Source organism: Lutjanus erythropterus, chromosome 16 (assembly GCF_056507025.1).
Source record: "Lutjanus erythropterus isolate fLutEry1 chromosome 16, fLutEry1.hap2, whole genome shotgun sequence".
Classification (NCBI taxonomy): Eukaryota; Metazoa; Chordata; class Actinopteri; order Lutjaniformes; family Lutjanidae; genus Lutjanus; species Lutjanus erythropterus.
In genome coordinates, this window is record NC_139332.1 from 34,870,401 (window position 1) to 34,896,213 (window position 25,813).

The following is a 25,813-nucleotide window of genomic DNA, read 5'->3' on the forward strand; positions in this document are numbered from 1 at the left end:
CACTGCCTGTAAAACGATCTGGAATCCCTGATACTCGAGTGCTAGCAGCATAGATGAGCAATTTAGGAGTTTCTCCATCTCTCTGTTGGTACCAGGCTAAATGGTTCCCATTATAAACATTCTGACTGGTCCTACATGTGATGGAGACGGAGCGTCCCACAGCAGAGCTCACTGCTCCAGACTGAGTCACTGTATACTGACCTCTGGACTCTGAGGACACAGAGACAAAAACATAAAGCAGCGTCATGGTTTTGTGGGCTTCATTTCAGAGGGACGGATGTTGATAGAGGAGAGGAGTTTGATTCTCTGGACTTTACCTGTGAAGCAGCAGCAGAGGAGAGTCCAGATGAGGACGCAGATCAAAGTCATGTTTTTGATGAGGAGGATTTGTGTGTCTTCTGTTGTCATGAAGGACAGCTGTCAGTCATCCAGTCTTCAACTCTCAGGACTATAAACTCTCCCAGAGCACTGGAGCATGGTGCTGCTGATGCAAAGTCACTCTCTATGGAAATGCTCTGACTGACTCCAACAGGGACTTGGATTACTCTCAGGATGATGTTTATCAATGGATCAATCAGTCTATCAGTCTACTGATTAGAAATGTGTCAGTGTTCATTTTTATGTGACTTTGTTTGTCTAATACTGTTTTATTCATCACGATCAACAATAAACATGTTTATAATAATTATTTATATTTGTCAGGATTTATTGGTGAGTTTTTCTTTTCAATATTTTCTTTCAATTTCTTTCACTGAAAGAGAAACTGATATTGTTTGTAGATGTTTAACATTTAATGAGAAAAAAGTTTCATTACATAATGAATATTTGTGAACTGGTTTTAAACACTTTAACCAGTTATTACTCATCATAAACTGGGTGAACTGGGGATGTTTTTGTTGAGTTTGTTTGTGTCAAAGTCAGAGAGCCGTGTCTCTCTACAGTCAGAGGTTTTTGTACGGCGGCTCAATGAGTTTGTATCACTGTGGTACACGTTCGGTGGAGGAACCAGACTGGATATTGGAAGTAAGTCAAATTTTTACCATTTTCGTTAATTTTTGGAGTTACTTTTTCTTTTTATCACCTTGTAATTCAACATAATTTGGAAAATAGTTACTTTTCCATAAAAATGTTCATTTTCTAATCATATTTTGCACTGCCTATGTTTGCTTCAACAATAGAAAGTTAAAAAATTAATTGCAATAAATATAAAATATTCAGCCAGACAGTAAATTTCAAACCTTAATCATGAGGCTTCATCTTGAGGGCTGTTAGGTTTATTTCAGTGTGTCAAAGTCAGAGAGCCGTGTCTCTCTACAGTCAGAGGTTTTTGTACGGCGGCTCAATGAGTTTGTATCACTGTGGTGGACTTTTGGTGGAGGAACCAGACTGGAGTTTGGAAGTAAGTTTATTAACAAATATTACAGAAAATTATGTTAAATTCATATTTTGAATTAGTATTTTGGATGTTTTATTAAGATAAATATATCTTCTTTTATTCTAACATGTTTTTCATTGATACTCGTATTTCTCCTCCTTTATCATTGAGTTGAACTCAGAGCAGTTTTATTTCAGTTTATATTTCTTTAGACATTCCTGTCATACTGAAGTTTTAACAACCTTAACTAAAGGATAGATAAAACTTTAATCTTACTGGAAAAATGTTCACCATGATTAGTTTTTAATTTTCTGTGTCAGTAATAACTGTTTTCAAAGGAAGTAAGATTAAATTCTTCAAAGAAAACTGAACCGAGTGAAGTTAAAATTTGTTAATTTGAAATGTGTAACATCTGTTCATTGTGTCATTTATTGTTTCAAATTTAAAAAAAATCTTTTGAACAGTTTGTTGATGATGATTTAAATCCAGATCATGAAAATTTAATCAGAGTCTGTGAATTTTCTTGCATCTTTTATGGTTCCACTAAATACATTAAAGTAATGTATAGTTGAGATTTTTGCTGATTTTCAGTCCAAAGTTTTGTATATTTTCTTGTCAGTGTAGTTTGATATATTTCATCTCATTCTGTATGATGATTCTCTCTGTGCTGATATGCATGAGAGGCTTCTTAAAGGGAAGTGAAACAATGTGTGAGTGAGTGACTGGTGGAGCAGAAAAAACATCTGACAGAAACTCCTTAAAGGAGAAAATCAACTCTCACACAGTAAAGGTGTCCAAGTGTCTGCTGGTTGATTGACAGCTGTGTGGTCCCTGTCCTCTAAGCTGATTGGTGTCTCCTAGGTGATGCTCGTCCCACCCTGACGGTGCTGCCCCCCTCCAGTGAGGAGCTGCAGCAGGGGAAGGCCACGCTCATGTGTCTGGCCAACAAGGGCTTCCCCTCAGACTGGAGTCTGTCCTGGAAGGTGGACGGCAGCAGCAGCATCAGCTGGGAGGAGAGCAGGAGCCGCGTTGTGCTGGAGAAGGACGGCCGCTACAGCTGGAGCAGCACCCTGAGGCTCCCTGCAGACCAGTGGAGGAAGGTGGGCTCTGTGACCTGTGAGGCCACCCAGGGCTCCCAGACTCCACTCTCAGAGACACTGAGGAGAGACCAGTGTTCCCAGTCCTGACCTGACTCACTGGGACTCTGCTGCTGGTTTTACTCTCATACCGCTCTCTGTCTGCTCTCTGTAACTCTGTCTCTCTCTGTTGATCTCTTTCTTTCCTTCACTAACTCTCTAAATACATGTTTCATTGATAAAGATTTTCTTTGCTTATTGTAATTTTAAGAATTCAAAATAATAAAGTCCAGTTCATTGAATCAGTTGTTTTCATCTTTGTTATAGTAAAAGTAAGAGATGTGTCTGTCTTAATAGTTCTGTTAAATCCAGAAATTGTGTCATGGCTTATTTGTAAGATCTGATCAATAACTACAAGAAGGGAAGATGACAATCTTATGATCTATAATAGGATGTCATCTGCATACAAGATTATTTTTTGTTGGTGTGAATGAACAGATGTCTGAGATGAAGATGGATTTTCTGATGAACACAGTCAGAGTTTTAGTCATGAAAGGAAAGAACAGTGAAGTAAACATATATCTTTGTTTAGTGAATTTTTCATAATGAATTTATATTGAAATATTTGTTTGCATTTGTTTTCAATCAGCCAGTAGAACTTTATTTTTCTGTCAGAGCCTTTTTTTATTCAGCAGCTCAGCAACCAGATCAAAGATATACACACAGTACACAGGAAGAAAGAAAAACACTGATAATAACAACTAAAACATACCAACATTATAAGATTAAAAATGTAGATGTTTACTGATAATAAATATGCAAATAAATAAATGAACAGTTGAAAAAAGTACACAAAGTCCTGACAACAAAACAACATGACACTTGTAAGACAGAGGGTGTCAGATATGGTCCTGTTCTGAACCCTGAAGGAGAGACAGCAGTGTCCCCTGACATATGACAAGGTACAGACCGTCCTCACACCTTCTGCAGCTGTCAGTGTCAATGCTAAACAGTTACAGGGATAAGACACACCGCTGAGTTCAGTCAGTGCATATTTCTACAGTTTCAGATAAACAGCCAGTCACTGCGTGTTGGTCAAAGAAAAGTCAGCAAACTAAAGCGAGACATGGACCATAGACTCCTCCAGATGTTTGTAGACGGTCCTTAAGATGAAGAGCTCGGTTCCATAGAACAAACTGCACCATCAAGCTTTATAAAGTGCATCATCAAATTCACTATTCAGTATAAATATACTAAGAACTTTCAGCAGTAATAAAAGTGAGTAAAAACAATATCAGTGTAGCTTCAGTGTCTAATCCAGGTAATGTCAGGTTATTGTTAGGTAGTGTTCATGAGTCTAACTGCTTGATGACAGAAAGAGTCACAGAGCCTGTTGGTCCTGGTTCTGAGGCTGTGATAACGCCTGCAACAAGGCAGCAGCTGAAAAAGTCCATTATTGGGGTGTCTGGGCTCCTTGATGATTCTGTGGGCCTTTTAAATGAAGTGACGTCTGTAAATGTCCTGTATACAGGGAAGATCACAGACACTGATCTTTTCAACTGTCCTTCAACCCTTTGTGTTGCTCTGTGGCTGTGAGAGGCCTGTACGCCTGAAGGTGTTTAGGATTAGTTATCTTTGGACTGATATTTGGAAACAATGCTGAAAGACACTGACAAACTGTGCTGCATACAGACTTGACTGTGTGTATCATGGACATCTATTAGTTCTGTTTATGCTTCTGTCTGGAGTTCAGTTGGAGGACATGTTCCACACATGTACAGCAGGTTGACGTCTGCACTGCCTGTGTGGACAAGTGAGGACATTTGTGATCAACCTCTGATAACGACATAAACATCACAGGGAGCGAGGTGTGTGTGTGTGTGTGTGTGTGTGTGTGTGTGTGTGTCCTCAGTGAAGTGTATCAGTCTGCAGTAGCTTCCAGCTGCAGCAGTCAGTTCATTTTCTGTTCAGTCTGACTGAGGGAGGTTTTTGTACGACGGTTTTTCACTGTGTGAACACCCACTGACTGTTGGGGTAGTGAAGACTCTGACAGTAGTAAACTGCTGCATCTTCAGTCTGGACTCCACTGATGGTCAGAGTGAAGTCAGAGTTTGATCCACTGCCTGTAAAACGAGCTGGAATCCCTGATTCTCGCTGATTGGCATACTTAATAAGCAGTTTTGCACTTTCTCCATCTCTCTGTTGGTACCAGTGTAAACAGTGGCTGCTGCCCGCAACATAAACATTCTGACTGGTCCTACATGTGATGGAGACGGAGCGTCCCACAGCAGAGCTCACTGCTCCAGACTGAGTCACTGTGACCTGACCTCTGGACTCTGAGGACACAGAGACAAAAACATAAAGCAGCGTCATGGTTTTGTGGGCTTCATTTCAGAGGGACGGATGTTGATAGAGGAGAGGAGTTTGATTCTCTGGACTTTACCTGTGAAGCAGCAGCAGAGGAGAGTCCAGATGAGGACGCAGATCAAAGTCATGTTTTTGATGAGGAGGATTTCTGTGTCTTCTGTTGTCATGAAGGACAGCTGTCAGTCATCCAGTCTTCAACTCTCAGGACTATAAACTCTCCCAGAGCACTGGAGCATGGTGCTGCTGATGCAAAGTCACTCTCTGATAAATATTTGCATTTAGCCAAAGTCTTTTGAGCCGTACGGCTCACATGATGACAAAATAACTTTTCATTTTGGTGTGTATGGCAAATTTACTGACACAGTAACACAGTTTTGAAGCATAAATCAAATGTTTCGGGCGACTTACTACCTTTTGCCAACATGCAATAGAGTTGTGTCGTCTCATGAAACAGATGCGACATTTGCAGTTACAGTTTCGAAAATATTAAGACTGTTGTGAGAAATGAGCCAAATCAATTTAGAAAAACTGACATATCCAGTCTATGACTCCAACTCAGTATTTTTAACAGCAGTACTCATTGCTCCATTGAGAACAGATGATAAAAAACTAACTCTTTGAATCACCAGTTAATGTCCTGAGAGACTTCATTAAGGTCAGGGTACTGAGGTCATCCTGGTCTGAGTTTACAGACAACTCACAGTAAATCCCTGGTGCTACAGTATGAATATGAACTTACATGAACTAAATCTTTCAGATTCAAAAATATTTAAGACATTTATTCCAGATCTTAATAATCATCTTTTTAACTTTATTCAGATCATAAAAAACTGATTGTAACTGGAACTGTGAGGTTGTTTTTTCAGCTCATGCATCCAGTCAAATATTTATTTGATGGTGAATATTGTTAGTCTACTGTAAACTCCTATAATGCCTATATGAACCCCATAAATGTTGTTTCCTGTGGACTTTTATGATTTAAATGTCCTCTGTAGACTTTTCAGATGAGATTAAACTTTGTTGCTAACAGTTGTCTGTTGAGCAATTTGAATAACTACTATAACCAGACAGCTGATGCAACAGTTCATTTGAACAACCAAAGAATTTCTGCACAAACTGTTAGAAACCATCTCAGAGAAGTTCATCTGTGTGTTAATCATCCTCACTGATGTTTTGACCTGACTCATCTTCATAACTGACTTGAGTGGCCAAATGGTCACCAAGGATCTGTAAATTATTTCTGAAAGCTGAAAACATCCCAGTTCTTGTACGACCTGCAGACTCAGCACACACGTCACTCATTGAACATGTTTGGGAGGCTCTGGGTCGGAGTTTACAGCAGCGTGTTCCACTTCCCGCCAACATCCAGTAATTTCACACAGCTACTGAAGAGGAGAGGACCAACATCCCACAGGCCACAATCAGCAATCTGATCAACTCTGTGTGAAGGAGATGTGTTGCACTGCATGAGACAAACAGTACCACACACAGAAAACACTGTGTTTATTGTTTTCTTCAGTGTCTTTATTTTAATGTCACAAATGAAAGCAGAGAACCACTGCAAAGCTGATGCAGAGATACCCACCCACTGCCTGAGCCTCAACCAAGCAGCAGTAAGATCTAATAGAACCAACACAGAACATCCTCCTGCATCACCGTGTATCAACAGATCATTTGAGAAGAGCTGTTTCTGTTGAATACAACTGACTGAAACCAGACTGAAACTCCAAAATGTTGAGCTCATCTAAGACAGATTAGAAACCATGTTTTCTAAAACTGTAGCTATAAAAGGTAACTTAGAAACAGACCTGTAGTTCTGGAGCAAAGAAGAATCAAGGTTTGTGTTTCTGAGAAGTGTTTGATGAGCAGCTTCTTTTAAATAAGGTTGGACCTGATCAGATATCAAGTTATTGATTATAAAGAGCAGACAAGGACCAATGGAACCCATAACGTTTTTTAAACAAAGAAGTGGGTACAACGTCACGTGGACTAGAAGAAGTTTTCATATTAATAACCAGATTAATGAAATCTTGTTTAGAAAAAGTCATTGAAGTAATTTAAAAATCAGCTGTCAGGGCCTGATGGATGGTAAATTAAAATATCATAACCGGGATTTGAACATCTTGAACATCTTCATATGACTTTCAGTTGCCTTATTCTTTCTACCAACTGAAACTGTTGAGAGAATACTAGAATATGATGAAGGGTGTTTTCTCTGTTAGAGATCATTTTATGTAAAAAATCTGTTTATTAAAGTCCATAACTACAAAATGATGATGTCTTCAGTTTACAGTGGTGAGAAAAAGCAGGTAAATTAAAGTGGGCAAAAAGGATCAGTGAAGATCATGATGAAATTAACTTGCTAGTTTTACTTTTATCAAGAAGGTTATTTGTATCGTTTGTCTCATGTTTCCAGTTGATAATGAAATTTATTTTGATCATTTAAATATTGTATTATATTTCATGTAGTTTGAAGGATGTAGATGGTTTTGGGTTAGATTTGTCCATGATGCTGATCTATGCTCTCATATTTTCTTTTCACTGTTTAACAATTATCAAATATGAGGCTTAGATTCAAGTCACGAGAAACTTATTTTATTTCAGGGAAGATCCTTTTTTTTGTCATTGAATGTGTTGTGTTTGTGTCTATGGATCTTTGTGTTTTAAGAATAACTTCCACAATTTAAAGGATATTCAGGTTCTGTTTGAACCATTTTTGATCATGAAGGTATCTCATGCTGTGTCTTTAAAGATGTTGTGATCTAGAATGAAGCTGAGGTCAAAGGTCATGACTGAGACTTAAAAAGACATTTTTCATTTCAACTCAATGTTAAAGCAACAATACCTAAACATGTAATCCTCTTGGAGTCCCATGTTGATTCCTCTTAATTATTTGGAAAATCAGATCAGAACTTATAACAATTCATTAGAACAATGTGTGTGTGTGTGTGTGTGTGTGTGTGTGTGTGTGTGTGTGTGTCCTCAGTGAAGTGTATCAGTCTCTGCAGTAGCTTCCAGCTGCAGCAGTCAGTTCAGTTTCTGTGCAGCTGTTGAGTCACATCAGTTCCTCTTCAGCTGAAGGAGGTTTTTGTACGACGGTTTTTCACTGTGTGAACACCCACACACTGTGGATTTCATGAAAACTCTGACAGTAGTAAACTGCTGCATCTTCAGTCTGGACTCCACTGATGGTCAGAGTGAAGTCAGAGTTTGATCCACTGCCTGTAAAACGATCTGGAATCCCTGATACTCGAGTGCTAGCAGTGTAAATGAGGAGTTTAGGAGTTTCTCCATCTCTCTGTTGGTACCAGGATAATGCATAAGAGCTTGAGAACAATCCGCTCCAAACATAAACATCCTGACTGGTCCTACATGTGATGGAGACGGAGCGTCCCACAGCAGAGCTCACTGCTCCAGACTGAGTCACTGTATACTGACCTCTGGACTCTGAGGACACAGAGACAAAAACATAAAGCAGCGTCATGGTTTTGTGGGCTTCATTTCAGAGGGACGGATGTTGATAGAGGAGAGGAGTTTGATTCTCTGGACTTTACCTGTGAAGCAGCAGCAGAGGAGAGTCCAGATGAGGACGCAGATCAAAGTCATGTTTTTGATGAGGAGGATTTCTGTGTCTTCTGTTGTCATGAAGGACAGCTGTCAGTCATCCAGTCTTCAACTCTCAGGACTATAAACTCTCCCAGAGCACTGGAGCATGGTGCTGCTGATGCAAAGTCACTCTCTATGGAAATGCTCTGACTGACTCCAACAGGGACTTGGATTACTCTCAGGATGATGTTTATCAATGGATCAATCACTTTATCAGTCTATTGATTAGAAATGTGTCAGTGCTCATTTTTATGTGACTTTGTTTGAGTTTGATGAACAAATTTTCATCCAGAATATTTTATGAATTCCACCTAATTCACTACGAGACCAACGTCACAGTGGGATAAAAAATACTGTTTTATTCATCACGATCAACAATAAACATGTTTATAATAATTATTTATATTTGTCAGGATTTATTGGTGAGTTTTTCTTTTCAATATTTTCTTTCATTTTTGTTGACTGAAAGAGAAACTGATATTGATTGTAGATGTTTAACATTTAAAGAGAAAAAATGGTTCATTACATAATGAATATTTGTGAACTGGTTTTTAACACTTTAACCAGTTATTACTCATCATAAACTGGGTAAACTGGGGACGTTTTTGTAGAGTTTGTTTGTGTCAAAGTCAGAGAGCCGTGTCTCTCTACAGTCAGAGGTTTTTGTACGGCGGCTCAATGACTTTGTATCACTGTGGTACACGTTCGGTGGAGGAACCAGACTGGATGTTGGAAGTAAGTTTATTAACAAATACGACAGAAAATTACGTTAAATTTATATTTTGAATTAGTATTTTGGATGTTTTATCAAGATAAATATATCTTCTTTTATTCTAACATGTTTTTCATTGATACTCGTATTTCTCCTCCTTTATCATTGAGTTGAACTCAGAGCAGTTTTATTTCAGTTTATATTTCTTTAGACATTCCTGTCATACTGAAATTTTAACAACCTTAACTAAAGGATAGATAAGACTTTAGTCTTACTGGAAAAATGTTCATCATGATTAGTTTTTAATTTTCTGTGTCAGTAATAACTGTTTTTTTAAAGGAAGTAAGATTAAATTCTTCAAAGAAAATTTGTTAATTCGAAATGTGTAACATCTGTTCATTGTGTCATTTATTGTTTCAGATTTTAAAAAAATGTTTTGAACAGTTTGTTGATGATGATTTAAATCCAGATCATGAAAATTTAATCAGAGCCTGTGAATTTTCTTGCGTTTTTTATGGTTCCACTAAATACATTAAAGTAATGTATAGTTGAGACTTTTGCTGATTTTCAGTCCAAAGTTTTATATATTTTCTTGTCAGTGTAGTTTGATATATTTCATCTCATTCTGTATGATGATTCTCTCTGTGCTGATATGCATGAGAGGCTTCTTAAAGGGAAGTGAAACAATGTGTGAGTGAGTGACTGGTGGAGCAGAAAAAACATCTGACAGAAACTCCTTAAAGGAGAAAATCAACTCTCACACAGTAAAGGTGTCCAAGTGTCTGCTGGTTGGTTGACAGCTGTGTGGTCCCTGTCCTCTAAGCTGATTGGTGTCTCCTAGGTGATGCTCGTCCCACCCTGACGGTGCTGCCCCCCTCCAGTGAGGAGCTGCGGCAGGGGAAGGCCACGCTCATGTGTCTGGCCAACAAGGGCTTCCCCTCAGACTGGAGTCTGTCCTGGAAGGTGGACGGCAGCAGCAGCAGCAGCAGCTGGGAGGAGAGCAGGAGCCCCGGGGTGCTGGAGAAGGACGGCCGCTACAGCTGGAGCAGCACCCTGAGGCTCCCTGCAGACCAGTGGAGGAAGGTGTGCTCTGTGACCTGTGAGGCCACCCAGGGCTCCCAGACTCCACTCTCAGAGACACTGAAGAGAGACCAGTGTTCCCAGTCCTGACCTGACTCACTGGGACTCTGCTGCTGGTTTTACTCTCATACTGCTCTCTGTCTGCTCTCTGTCTTGTCCTCTTTCTCTTGACATGTTTCAACTTTAAAATTTTCTTGCTTGTGTTGATGGTTTCAACATTTAAAACAATAAATATTTTATCATGTGTATCATAAAAGCCACGTCTTTTGACTTTATTTCTTTGACTTATATATTAATTAGATCAATGCTGAAATCTCAGCCATAAAAACTCTGGTTCCCAGATTACTAGTTAATGATTGTAAAACTGTGGATCTTATTTTGTAATTGTTCCAGTTTTATCTATATCTATGTCTATTAAACTCCAGTAACAATATACTTTATTAGACGTATTCACTGTTTTGATGGTGATCATATCTGTTATTACTAACATCTGTCCCTGAAGAAGAATTTATACCTAGAAATTATTCTCATTGTCTGAAGTTTAAAAATCTAAATATAACAATGATTTACAGGGTTATAAACAGAAAGCAGGGTGTCATCTGCATAAAGTAATAGTCCTTTCTATCTCTCCTCCTGTTTCACGATGATTTTAAAGTGTGATTTGTGTTACTGGCTGTATTGCTGATATTCTCTGCTTGTTAAAACAATAAAGACTATTTCATCAAACCAGTGGTGTCCAGACACATTTTTATCAGAATGACTGCTGTCTTAAATGAAAAAGTAGATCGGTTTCATTGCTCACAGTTTTTCTCAGTGACATTAATGTCAGAGGATTATTTTAGGAAGAAATGATGTATCAGCTGACATCTGGTTTCTGCAGTAGTCTGCCAATAGATCACCCTGAATCTTACACACTGGAACTTAAATCCACAGTGACTGTGTTTCTCTCATGGTCACATCAGTAGAATTTCATGACATTTGTCTGATGATTTTTAAAAGAAATAAAGGGATTATGTCGACATCAGGGCAGCCTATCAGTGTCTGTTCAGTTGTGGTTTCCTAAAGAAGGAAGGAGCTGCTGTTAAAAGATGAAAGGAGAAAATGAATCTGTGCCACATGTGTCCCTCACATCTGTCCTTTCTGTCCTCTTCTGCTTTGACCAAAACTTGTTGGTTTTACATCATGACAGGTTTAAAGGTCAAGTTTACAGTGTGTTTGAGTCTGTGGCTTTAAAACTTTGGAACTATCCAGTTGGACTAATGACATGGCAAAGACTCACATTTGAAGACTGACTCTCTGTCTCATCAGCAGTGTCTGATGTTGTTGTCTTAAATGGTCACAAGAGATACAACAAATGCACAGAGACTGGGTTTTGCTGTGTGAGACCAGTTGTATATTATAACATTAGATAATGATTAAAAAGAAGAATGGATTAAGTACATGTCATATCTGACAGCTCTGTCAATGCAGCCTAACAGGGTCACTGTTTAGTTGTGGGATCTTAAAGCTGACAGGAGTTTGTGTTAAAAAATGAAAGGTCATTTTTACAGAAGCTGAGTTAATGCAATATGGTGTCCTTCACATCTGTCCTTTCTCATTGGTTTTACATCAATACAGGTTTAAAATTAAAGGTTATATTGCTGTTAATACAACTGTCATGCAGTTATTTATTTATTTTTTCTGCCAATAAATCATTTTTTACAGATAGAAGAGAAGAACTACAGTCATCTAACCAGTCAGGTGTGTGTGTGTGAGTGTGTGTGTGTGTGTGTGTGTGTGTGTGTGTGTGTCCTCAGTGAAGTGTATCAGTCTCTGCAGTAGCTTCCAGCTGCAGCAGTCAGTTCAGTTTCTGTTCAGTCTGACTGAGGGAGGTTTTTGTACGACGGTTTTTCACTGTGTGAACACATTCTGACTGTTGATGTAGTGAAAACTCTGACAGTAGTAAACTGCTGCATCTTCAGTCTGGACTCCACTGATGGTCAGAGTGAAGTCAGAGTTTGATCCACTGCCTGTAAAACGATCTGGAATCCCTGATACTCGTCTGTTAGCATAGTAAATGAGCCGTTTAGGAGTTTCTCCATCTCTCTGTTGGTACCAGGCTAAACAGTGGTCGCTGCCTGAAACATAAACATCCCGACTGGTCCTACATGTGATGGAGACGGAGCGTCCCACAGCAGAGCTCACTGCTCCAGACTGAGTCACTGTATACTGACCTCTGGACTCTGAGGACACAGAGACAAAAACATAAAGCAGCGTCATGGTTTTGTGGGCTTCATTTCAGAGGGACGGATGTTGATAGAGGAGAGGAGTTTGATTCTCTGGACTTTACCTGTGAAGCAGCAGCAGAGGAGAGTCCAGATGAGGACACAGATCAAAGTCATGTTTTTGATGAGGAGGATTTCTGTGTCTTCTGTTGTCATGAAGGACAGCTGTCAGTCATCCAGTCTTCAACTCTCAGGACTATAAACTCTCCCAGAGCACTGGAGCATGGTGCTGCTGATGCAAAGTCACTCTCTATGGAAATGTTCTGACTGACTCCAACAGGGACTTGGATTACTCTCAGGATGATGATTATGAAAATATCAGTCAGTTTACAGAAGAAAATGTTATGTATCACTTTTAATTTTCTGTCCTACTTCATTTTTCACTGCACTAAAAGATGAAACAAGCCGCACTTTGTGTCAAATCAGATAAATATTAGATGTATTCTTTATTAGACATTAAACAAATACAACTATACCCTGATTAGATACTGTACATCCAAAAACACACAAATAAGATCTATCAAGCTGTACTTTGTATAAAATTAGATGTAAACTAGAAATAATATGACCCTTATTAGACTTCATGACAGGATAATTTGGGACATATTACAATACAACTGTCCTGTAAAGGAAGGTGGAGGACTAGTTTGTCTGACTGTGATCATATAATACTGTAGACAGACAGTGTGATTTTGTTCAAAGAAGTTGGCATCGGTCTTCACTAATCTGCTGATTACTGTTGAATAAAAAGCATATTTCAAGTTTTTGTCCAATTTGATATAAAATACAGTTTGTGATGTCTTATTTGTGTAATGAAAATAAAGTGTGACCAGTTTTTCTTTAGAAATATTTTATTTTTATTTATTTTACTGAAAGAGGTATTCATATTACTTGATGTAATGTTAAACATTTCTCATTAAACACAAACTAAAACATTTTACTTCGTTAATTAAAGATTACCCAGTGCAGTAAATGTGTGCTTTTTTTTAAAGCTTTTTATCTTTAGTAACAAAACTTGTCTGTTGCCATGGTTGAGCAGCGATGCTTGTCTGTTGCCATGGTTACCGAGCTCAGCGAGGGAAGTGAAACTTCTCAGACCAGTTTCATCCAGTCTGAGGAAGATCAACAGAACTAGAAGTCTCCTCTGCTGCAACCAACAGGATGGAGTTTAGTTCACCTCATATAAACTTTATTAATCTCTGTCTCTGCAGTGGGTCGAGTCGTCCCCACCCTGTTCCAGACCAGTGTTCCCAGTCCTGACCTGACTCACTGGGACTCTGCTGCTGGTTTTATTCTCATACTGCTCTCTGTCTCTCTCTGGTTCTCTCTTTCTCTTGACATGTTTCAATATTAACAAATTCTTTCTTGTGTTGATGGTTTCAACATTTTAAAACAATAAAGATTGTATCATTCAAATAGAGACATGTCTTTGGACTTCCTTTATTCAATATGTATTATTTATTAGGAAAATTATTCAGATTACCGCAGAAAAACCACAACAGTAACAGGCCCAGTTTTCCAAGGTTTGTTTTCTAACAGTTTAAAACTGTCAATATTTTTCTACTGTCATTACGGTTTTATCTTTTTATTTTTGGTAACTTTATGATTAGACCATCAGAAAACTGTCTGTTATAACTAAAGTCCACACTTGAATAAGATCCATGTATTTTGTTCTTGTTAATTTGTATCTAGGAATTAAACATAAAAAGCAGGGTATCATCTGCATAACATGATGAGATTTTCCATCAAGTAACATTAAATTCAGACAAAAAAAAAGACTTGACATGTCAGGAGACTGTAGAACAGTGTCTCTGTTGCTTTCTGCCAACAAAATCAACCAATTTCACTACTTGATATTAGATTAAAATAGACCTGTGATTTTATTTCTTTATGAAAGTAAACAAATTATTTAATTTAGCAATCACTGAATATTCATTTTTAAAAGTATTGATTTATTTATTATGTGTTAAAATGTTCCTAAGAGTTTAGTGTTTGAGGAGCCAAACATGTACTACTGTTGTGACAAGAAAATTACATTTACAATAAAAAATAAAGTTGTAAGAAAAATGCAATTAAATATATATTTTACAGAAACACAAATGTTGTTTTATTGCTAAAATGTTTGTTGTAATATTTTATTTCACCTAACTGTATTTTATCAAACCAATAGTGTTTTCATTCTGTGCAGCTGTTGAGTCACATCAGTTCCTCTTCAGCTGAAGGAGGTTTTTGTACGACGGTTTTTCACTGTGTGAACACCCACTGACTGTTGATGATATGAAAACTCTGACAGTAGTAAACTGCTGCATCTTCAGTCTGGACTCCACTGATGGTCAGAGTGAAGTCAGAGTTTGATCCACGTCCTGTAAAACGAGCTGGAATCCCTGATTCTCGATTGGTAGCACGGTAAATGAGGAGTTTAGGAGTTTCTCCATCTCTCTGTTGGTACCAGGATAAAGCACTCCCACCATTAACCCTCTGACTGGTCCTACATGTGATGGAGACGGAGCGTCCCACAGCAGAGCTCACTGCTCCAGACTGAGTCACTGTAACCTGACCTCTGGACTCTGAGGACACAGAGACAAAAACATAAAGCAGCGTCATGGTTTTGTGGGCTTCATTTCAGAGGGACGGATGTTGATAGAGGAGAGGAGTTTGATTCTCTGGACTTTACCTGTGAAGCAGCAGCAGAGGAGAGTCCAGATGAGGACGCAGATCAAAGTCATGTTTTTGATGAGGAGGATTTCTGTGTCTTCTGTTGTCATGAAGGACAGCTGTCAGTCATCCAGTCTTCAACTCTCAGGACTATAAACTCTCCCAGAGCACTGGAGCATGGTGCTGCTGATGCAAAGTCACTCTCTATGGAAAGTGAGTCAGTTTGTTTATTTGAATATCATCTTCATGAGCAGACATTTGAAGATCCTGAATTGGAAGGAAATCCAGTGTAAACAAATCAAAACTGGTGTTACGTGACACCTTTTGTATCACTTGGTTTAAAAGCTTGGTAGCAGCAATTTTGTCATGCCTTTTGCCTTTCATGACACTCAAGGTCACCTTACATCAGAAATGACAACAGCATTGATCACACATAAAAATCATACAATCAAAAAGGACAGTAGCAAAACATATAGAGCAGAAATAAATTAAAATCAGTAATTGTACTAGGTAAATGAGATTCCATCAATGGAGTTGGAACAAGTATGTTAGTTTAGTTGGGTTTTAAGGGTGGTTTTAATTTTATTTCAACAGAGTCCAGTGTATGGATATGGTGGGGAAGAGAGTTCCAGAGTTTAGGTGCAGCGTGAGAGAAGGCCCTGGCACCCACTGTACTGAGGTTAACAGGTGGTATTATTAGTAGATCAGCAGATGAAGAGCGAAGTGGCCGAGGTGGAGTGTAGATGGGTAAGAGATCTGTGAGATAGACAGGTGACAGGTTATGAAGGGCTTTGAAGGTTAGCAGAAGGATATTGAAGTTGATGCATTGTGATACAGGGAGTCAGTGTAACTGAATAAGCAGAGGAGTTACATGTTCAGTGGATTTTGTGCAGGTAATGATCTGTGCTGCAGAGTTTTGGATGAGTTGAAGTCAGTGGATGAGTTTATTAGGGATACCAGTTAGGATTGCGTTGCAGTAGTCCATGTGTGAGGTGACCAGGACATTGACAAGGATGTCAGCAGAGTGCTGTGTTAAGGCAGGGCGTAGTCTGGAGATGTTTCATAGATGGAAAAAGGCAGTCTGTGATACATTGTTTATATGGCTGGAGAAGGAGAGGGTACTGTCCATGATAACACCAAGACTCTTGACTTGTGTGGAGATGGGTATGGGGGCATCAGCTATTGAAAGAGAGTGGATGAGTAGAGCTGTGTGTCATCAGCGTAGGAATGAAAATGAATACCATAATGCCAGAAGATATTGCGAAGAGGAAGGAGGTTGATGATGAACAGGAGGGGCCCCAATACTGAACCTTGTGGAACTCCGTCATGGACTGTTGTGCTTTCTGATTTATAGTTCTGAATTTGTACAAACTGTGATCTGTCAGAAAGGTAGGATGTAAACCATTTGAACACAGTGCCCTTGATTCCAATACTGGCAAGACGGTCCATGAGGAGTTGATGGGATATTGTATCAAAGGCAGCAGTGAGGTCTAGGAGGATGAGGAGAGAGAGCTGACCAGAATCAGCTGCCAGGAGGAGGTTGTTGGTGATCTTGACCAGGGCAGTTTCTGTGCTGTGTTTAGTGTGGAAGCCTGATTGGAACTGTTCACAGAGGTTATTGTTTTCAAGGTAGCTTTGAAGTTGGAGTGCAACTACTTTCTCAATGATTTTGGAGATGAATGGAAGATTAGATATGGGCCAGCAGTTGTTCTGATCTGTAGAGTCAAGTCCAGGTTTTTTCAGTGTTGGTTTGAATAAGGCAGCTTTCAGTGAGGGAGGAACTTTACCAGTGGACAAAGAGGAGCTGAGGATGGAGGTTATCAGAGGGATGATGGAGGGCAGACATGCTTTAACAAGGGTTGTGGGCATTGGATCCAGTTGGCATGTGGAAGTATTGGACTGGGTTATGAGTCTAATGATGTGATTTTCCGTTGGCAGCATGAACTCACATAGGGCAGTTGATGGGGGCAGTTCAGGGGCTCTTGCAGATGGCAGATCAGTGTGCTTCATGATACTGATCTGTGAAAAAAATGAGTTAATTGTGATCATTATGAGGCAGAAATCAAAGATCAGGGCCAAAACTTTTCTGATCAACCATTTCAACTTGGCTGTTTTTGATCAGAACATGAGATTATAATGGGATATAAATGGATGGTGAGAATTGAAGGGAAAAGTAATTTAATTTCCTCTCAGATTCTTTTTTGTCATTGATCTACTTAGGGTGTGTGTGTGTGTGTGTGTGTGTGTGTGTGTGTGTTTCCTCAGTGAAGTGTATCAGTCTCTGCAGTAGCTTCCAGCTGCAGCAGTCAGTTCAGTTTCTGTTCAGTCTGACTGAGGGAGGTTTTTGTACGACGGTTTTTCACTGTGTGAACACCCACTGACTGTTGATGACATGAAGACTCTGACAGTAGTAAACTGCTGCATCTTCAGTCTGGACTCCACTGATGGTCAGAGTGAAGTCAGAGTTTGATCCACTGCCTGTAAAACGAGCTGGAATCCCTGATACTCGCTGATTAGCAAGCTTAATAAGCAGTTTGGAAGGTTCTCCATCTCTCTGTTGGTACCAGGCTAAATAGTGGTATTGGTTGTTATAAACATAAACATCCTGACTGGTCCTACATGTGATGGAGACGGAGCGTCCCACAGCAGAGCTCACTGCTCCAGACTGAGTCACTGTGACCTGACCTCTGGACTCTGAGGACACAGAGACAAAAACATAAAGCAGCATCATGGTTTTGTGGGCTTCATTTCAGAGGGACGGATGTTGATAGAGGAGAGGAGTTTGATTCTCTGGACTTTACCTGTGAAGCAGCAGCAGAGGAGAGTCCAGATGAGGACGCAGATCAAAGTCATGTTTTTGATGAGGAGGATTTCTGTGTCTTCTGTTGTCATGAAGGACAGCTGTCAGTCATCCAGTCTTCAACTCTCAGGACTATAAACTCTCCCAGAGCACTGGAGCATGGTGGTGCTGATGCAAAGTCACTCTCTATGGAAAGTAAGCAAGTTTGTTTATTTGAATATCATCTTTCATGGGCAGAAATCACGAAGTGCTTCACACTAAAAGAGCACAAGTCAAATAGTAGCACATGAAATGAATCTTGAATTTCAACGGATAGAAAGTTCTATTACATTTCAAGGGTTGTTTGAAAAATATAATCAATGTCATCTGTCTGAGAAGAATCATGTTCAATACGATGAGCATCAGATCCAGGACAGAACCTTGTGGAACATCACAAGGCAGAGATTCAGTCGATGAGTCATAGTTATGAACTGTAACTGGGAAAGTTTTGTGTGAAATGAAAGCAGAGAACCACTGCAAAGCTGATGCAGAGATACCCACCCACTGCCTGAGCCTCAACCAAGCAGCAGTAAGATCTAATAGAACCAACACAGAACATCCTCCTGCATCACCGTGCATCAACAGATCATTTGAGAAGAGCTGTTTCTGTTGAATACAACTGACTGAAACCAGACTGAAACTCCAAAATGTTGAGCTCATCTAAGACAGATTAGAAACCATGTTTTCTAAAACTGTAGCTATAAAAGGTAACTTAGAAACAGACCTGTAGTTCTGGAGCAAAGAAGAATCAAGGTTTGTGTTTCTGAGAAGTGTTTGAACAGCAGCTTGCTTTTAATATGGTTGGACCTGATCAGATATCAACAAGTTATTGATTATAAAGAGCACACAAGGACCAATGGAACCAATAACTTTTTTTTTTAACAAAGAAGTGGGTACACTGTCACGGGGACCAGAAGAAGTTTTCATATTAACTCTTTCCCTGCCATTGACGATACATCTCGTCATTTAAGACACAACGCTTCCCTGCCAATGAGGAGATATTCCAGAAATTACTGTCTTCACTGTGAGATGGTATGGGACGCTGTGACGCATCATTTGACAAACATTTGTAACTCTAAGATGAAGGAACCGTTGGAATTGAGTAGCAGAAGAAGAAGATGGTGTTATTTAGCATGAAAACATGGTGCTCAGCTGCAGATCTGTGGGTCAGAGAGCATCATGATCTGGCCACAGAGTCTGGGTACAGAGTGGGGCTGCTCGTGCTAAAGCCCCCAGACCTCCACAGCAGCTGTGATACAGCGAGGCTGCTCACACCGCTGACCCTGTAACCCGCAGCGCAGCCGTGGCTGAGAGCTCTCCAGCCCCCAGGATTCTCAGACAGTGTTTCAGGCAGGGGACAAACACACAGCTGATGTTAACCACACTGATGACAGTGATGTCACACATTTAACATGAAGTGATAAAAAAACAAAAAGAAAATGTGAAGTCGATATTCTGCTTGAAAATGTCCTTTTCCCAAAAATGCTTCCTTCTCCATTTCTTTTCTGAAAAGTGGATTTTTTGATGAAACCAACCAACATTCAAGAGCTAATATAAAAAGAATGAATAAAGTCACTTAGGTATGTTGTTGCAATTAAAACTGCTATTTGTCTGTCCTTTATTATATATATTACAGTGAAAATGTTCTTTTGACCATCCCTTATACTGATCTGTGTCTTGATGTCATTAAGTGAATATATATTGAAATAATTGTGATCCAGTATGAAGCAGAGGTCAAAACTTATGACTTAGACATTTGTCATTAACATTTCCAGGTTGGCTGCTCTTTATTATTTATGAGAACATGGGATGATAATATGAACGGATACTGAAAAATTGTGGTCGAGAAGATAATTTGATTTTATACAAGTTTTTGTTTTGATGTTCATTGGTGGTTAAAGCAAAAATGGTTACATTTTAATTCTGCTTGATGAAATGTGTGTGTGTGTGTGTGTGTGTGTGTGTGTGTGTGTGTGTGTGTGTGTGTGTGTGTGTGTGTCCTCAGTGAAGTGTATCAGTCTCTGCAGTAGCTTCCAGCTGCAGCAGTCAGTTCAGTTTCTGTTCAGTCTGATTGAGGGAGGTTTTTGTACGACGGTTTTTCACTGTGTGAACACATACTGACTGTTGATGACATGAAAACTCTGACAGTAGTAAACTGCTGCATCTTCAGTCTGGACTCCACTGATGGTCAGAGTGAAGTCAGAGTTTGATCCACTGCCTGTAAAACGAGCTGGAATCCCTGATACTCGAGTGGTTGCAAGGTAAATGAGCAGTTTAGGAGTTTCTCCATCTCTCTGTTGGTACCAGGCTAAATGGTTGCCATTATGAACATCCTGACTGGTCCTACATGTGATGGAGACGGAGCGTCCCACAGCAGAGCTCACTGCTCCAGGCTGAGTCACTGTATACTGACCTCTGGACTCTGAGGACACAGAGACAAAAACATAAAGCAGCGTCATGGTTTTGTGGGCTTCATTTCAGAGGGACGGATGTTGATAGAGGAGAGGAGTTTGATTCTCTGGACTTTACCTGTGAAGCAGCAGCAGAGGAGAGTCCAGATGAGGACGCAGATCAAAGTCATGTTTTTGATGAGGAGGATTTCTGTGTCTTCTGTTGTCATGAAGGACAGCTGTCAGTCATCCAGTCTTCAACTCTCAGGACTATAAACTCTCCCAGAGCACTGGAGCATGGTGCTGCTGATGCAAAGTCACTCTCTATGGAAATGCTCTGACTGACTCCAACAGGGACTTGGATTACTCTGAGGATGATGTTTATCAATGGATCAATCACTTTATCAGTCTATTGATTAGAAATGTGTCAGTGCTCATTTTTATGTGACTTTGTTTGAGTTTGATGAACAAATTTTCATCCAGAATATTTTATGAATTCCACCTAATTCACTACGAGACCAACGTCACAGTGGGATAAAAAATATTGTTTTATTCATCATGATCAACAATAAACATGTTTATAATAATTATTTATATTTGTCAGGATTTATTGGTGAGTTTTTCTTTTCAATATTTTCTTTTTATTTATTTGACTGTAAGAGAAACTGATATTGTTTGTAGATGTTTAACATTTAAAGAGAAAAAATGGTTCATTACATAATGAATATTTGTGAACTGGTTTTTGACACTTTAACCAGTTATTACTCATCATAAACTGGGTAAACTGGGGATGTTTTTGTTGGTTTTGTTTGTGTCAAAGTCAGAGAGCCGTGTCTCTCTACAGTCAGAGGTTTTTGTACGGCGGCTCAATGAGTTTGTATCACTGTGGTACACGTTCGGTGGAGGAACCAGACTGGATATTGGAAGTAAGTCAAATTTTTACCATTTTCGTTAATTTTTGGAGTTACTTTTTCTTTTTATCACCTTGTAATTCAACATAATTTGGAAAATAGTTACTTTTCCATAAAAATGTATATTTTCCAATCATATTTTGCACTGCCTAAGTTTGCTTCAACAACAGAAAGTTAAAAAATTAATTGCAATAAATATAAAATATTCGGCTAGACATTAAATTTCAAACCTTAATCATGAGGCTTCATCTTGAGGGCTGTTAGGTTTATTTCAGTGTGTCAAAGTCAGAGAGCCGTGTCTCTCTACAGTCAGAGGTTTTTGTACGGCGGCTCAATGAGTTTGTATCACTGTGGTGGACTTTTGGTGGAGGAACCAGACTGGATGTTGGAAGTAAGTTTCTGAACAAATATTACAGAAAATTATGTTAAATTAATATTTTGAATTAGTATTTTGAATGTTTTATTAAGATAAATATACCTTCTTTTATTCTAACATGTTTTTCATTGATACTCGTATTTCTCCTCCTTTATCATTGAGTTGAACTCAGAGCAGTTTTATTTCAGTTTATATTTCTTTAGACATTCCTGTCATACTGAAGTTTTAACAACCTTAACTAAAGGATAGATAAAACTTTAATCTTACTGGAAAAATGTTCATCATGATTAGTTTTTAATTTTCTGTGTCAGTAATAACTGTTTTCAAAGGAAGTAAGATTAAATTCTTCAAAGAAAACTGAACCAAGTGAAGTTAAAATTTGTTAATTCGAAACGTGTAACATCTGTTCATTGTGTCATTTATTGTTTCAAATTTCAAAAAATCTTTTGAACAGTTTGTTGATGATGATTTAAATCCAGATCATGAAAATTTAATCAGTCTGTGAATTTTCTTGCATCTTTTATGGTTCCACTAAATATATTAAAGTAATGTATAGTTGAGACTTTTGCTGATTTTCAGAACAAAGTTTTATATATTTTCTTGTCAGTGTAGTTTGATATATTTCATCTCATTCTGTATGATGATTCTCTCTGTGCTGATATGCATGAGAGGCTTCTTAAAGGGAAGTGAAACAATGTGTGAGTGAGTGACTGGTGGAGCAGAAAAAACATCTGACAGAAACTCCTTAAAGGAGAAAATCAACTCTCACACAGTAAAGGTGTCCAAGTGTCTGCTGGTTGATTGACAGCTGTGTGGTCCCTGTCGTCTAAGCTGATTGGTGTCTCCTAGGTGATGCTCGTCCCACCCTGACGGTGCTGCCCCCCTCCAGTGAGGAGCTGCAGCAGGGGAAGGCCACTCTCATGTGTCTGGCCAACAAGGGCTTCCCCTCAGACTGGAGTCTGTCCTGGAAGGTGGACGGCAGCAGCAGCAGCAGCAGCTGGGAGGAGAGCAGGAGCCCCGGGGTGCTGGAGAAGGACGGCCGCTACAGCTGGAGCAGCACCCTGAGGCTCCCTGCAGACCAGTGGAGGAAGGTGGGCTCTGTGACCTGTGAGGCCACCCAGGGCTCCCAGACTCCACTCTCAGAGACACTGAGGAGAGACCAGTGTTCCCAGTCCTGACCTGACTCACTGGGACTCTGCTGCTGGTTTTACTCTCATACTGCTCTCTGTCTGCTCTCTGTCTTGTTCTCTTTCTCTTGACATGTTTCAACTTTAAAATTTTCTTGCTTGTGTTGATGGTTTCAACATTTAAAACAATAAATATTTTATCATGTGTATCATAAAAGCCACATGTCTTTTGATTTTATTTCTTTGACTTATATATTAATTAGATCAATGCTGAAATCTCAGCCATAAAAACTCTGGTTCCCAGATTACTAGTTAATGATTGTAAAACTGTGGATCTTATTTTGTAATTGTTCCAGTTTTATCTATATCTATGTCTATTAAACTCCAGTAACAATATACTTTATTAGACGTATTCACTGTTTCAATGGTGATCATAAAGCTATCTGTTATTACTAACATCTGTCCCTGAAGAAGAAGAATTTATACCTAGAAATTATTCTCATTGTCTGAAGTTTAAAAATCTAAATATAACAATGATTTACAGGGTTATAAACAGAAAGCAGGGTGTCATCTGCATAAAGTAATAGTCCTTTCTATCTCTCCTCCTGTTTCACGATGATTTTAAAGTGTGATTTGTGTTACTGGCTGTATTGCTGATATTCTCTGCTTGTTAAAACAATAAAGACTATTTCATCAAACCAGTGGTGTCCAGACACATTTTTATCAGAATGACTGCTGTCTTAAATGAAAAAGTAGATCGGTTTCATTTCTCACAGTTTTTCTCAGTGACATTAATGTCGGAGGATTATTTCAGGAAGAAATGATGTATCAGCTGACATCTGGTTTCTGCAGTAGTCTGCCAATAGATCACCCTGAATCTTACACACTGGAACTTAAATCCACAGTGACTGGGTTTCTCTCATGGTCACATCAGTAGAATTTCATGACATTTGTCTGATGATTTTTAAAAGAAATAAAGGGATTATGTCGACATCAGGGCAGCCTATCAGTGTCTGTTCAGTTGTGGTTTCCTAAAGAAGGAAGGAGCTGTTGTTAAAAGATGAAAGGAGAAAATGAATCTGTGCCACATGTGTCCCTCACATCTGTCCTTTCTGTCCTCTTCTGCTTTGACCAAAACTTGTTGGTTTGACATCATGACAGATTTAAAATTAAAGGTTTGCTGTTTGTGGATTATTTTATTGTGTCTCTTTTAATTGTGTTATGATCAAGTCTGATAATACAAGTGTCATGCAGTTATTTATTTTTTATCATATTCCATATATCTAAATTACTTTTCTATTTCAGTAAATCTGTTTTTACAGATAGAAGAGAAGAACAACAGTCATCTAACCAATCAAGTGTGTGTGTGTGTGTGTGTGTGTGTGTGTGTGTGTGTGTGTGTGTGTGTGTGTGTCCTCAGTGAAGTGTATCAGTCTCTGCAGTAGCTTCCAGCTGCAGCAGTCAGTTCAGTTTCTGTTCAGTCTGATTGAGGGAGGTTTTTGTACGACGACTTTTCACTGTGTGAACACATACTGACTGTTGGGGTAGTGAAAACTCTGACAGTAGTAAACTGCTGCATCTTCAGTCTGGACTCCACTGATGGTCAGAGTGAAGTCAGAGTTTGATCCACTGCCTGTAAAACGATCTGGAATCCCTGATACTCGTTGATTAGCATACCTAATCAGGAGTTTAGGTTTTTCTCCATCTCTCTGTTGGTACCAGTGTAAGTAGCTCCCACCATGAACATCCTGACTGGTCCTACATGTGATGGAGACGGAGCGTCCCACAGCAGAGCTCACTGCTCCAGGCTGAGTCACTGTGATCTGACCTCTGGACTCTGAGGACACAGAGACAAAAACATAAAGCAGCGTCATGGTTTTGTGGGCTTCATTTCAGAGGGACGGATGTTGATAGAGGAGAGGAGTTTGATTCTCTGGACTTTACCTGTGAAGCAGCAGCAGAGGAGAGTCCAGATGAGGACGCAGATCAAAGTCATGTTTTTGATGAAGAGGATTTCTGTGTCTTCTGTTGTCATGAAGGACAGCTGTCAGTCATCCAGTCTTCAACTCTCAGGACTATAAACTCTCCCAGAGCACTGGAGCATGGTGCTGCTGATGCAAAGTCACTCTCTATGGAAATCTAAGCTGATTGGTGTCTCCTAGGTGATGCTCGTCCCACCCTGACGGTGCTGCCCCCCTCCAGTGAGGAGCTGCAGCAGGGGAAGGCCACGCTCATGTGTCTGGCCAACAAGGGCTTCCCCTCAGACTGGAGTCTGTCCTGGAAGGTGGACGGCAGCAGCAGCAGCAGCAGCTGGGAGGAGAGCAGGAGCCCCGGGGTGCTGGAGAAGGACGGCCGCTACAGCTGGAGCAGCACCCTGAGGCTCCCTGCAGACCAGTGGAGGAAGGTGGGCTCTGTGACCTGTGAGGCCACCCAGGGCTCCCAGACTCCACTCTCAGAGACACTGAGGAGAGACCAGTGTTCCCAGTCCTGACCTGACTCACTGGGACTCTGCTGCTGGTTTTACTCTCATACTGCTCTCTGTCTGCTCTCTCTGTCGGGCTCTTTCTTTCTCTCATGGCATTTTTCAACATTAATGTGTTCTTGCTTGTTTTGAGGTTTTCAACATGTTAAAACAATAAAGCTTTTGTCATGTATGTCATGAAATCAACATGTCTTTATTTCTGTTATATATCAGGAACATCAGTCAGATTAATGCATAAAAGTCACAACAGTAGGAAGTCAGATTTACCAGATTAGTTTTTAATGGTTTTAAGAGTTTATATATTTTTCTTCTGTTATTCCAGTTGGCCTATTTTAACATCAGGAACAAGACACATCTGTTAATACTAATGTTTACCAATGGAGAAGACTTATGTTCCTGTGTTTTTAAATTGCACCTAGAACGTTTTTTGAATAACTGAATTCAAAAACTAAATATTAATGACAAAAAAAGTAATAATGACACAAATGTAGAAATAAAAAGCAGGGTATTGTTTGCACAAAGTGATATAACATGAATCTGACTACAGAGATTA

The 25,813-nt window shown here is 39.5% G+C and overlaps 4 pseudogenes; all 4 read left to right on the plus strand.

The window, feature by feature from the left end:
* Positions 1-2,242: 2,242 nt before the first annotated feature.
* On the plus strand, positions 2,243-2,753 carry LOC146313502 (Ig kappa-b4 chain C region pseudogene; annotated as a pseudogene).
* Positions 2,754-6,359: 3,606 nt separating this feature from the next.
* On the plus strand, positions 6,360-10,938 carry LOC146313503 (Ig kappa-b4 chain C region pseudogene; annotated as a pseudogene).
* A 4,908-nt stretch (positions 10,939-15,846) lies between these two features.
* Positions 15,847-23,472, plus strand: LOC146313504 (Ig kappa-b4 chain C region pseudogene; annotated as a pseudogene).
* A 1,474-nt stretch (positions 23,473-24,946) lies between these two features.
* LOC146313505 (Ig kappa-b4 chain C region pseudogene) lies at positions 24,947-25,318 on the plus strand (annotated as a pseudogene).
* Positions 25,319-25,813: the final 495 nt, after the last annotated feature.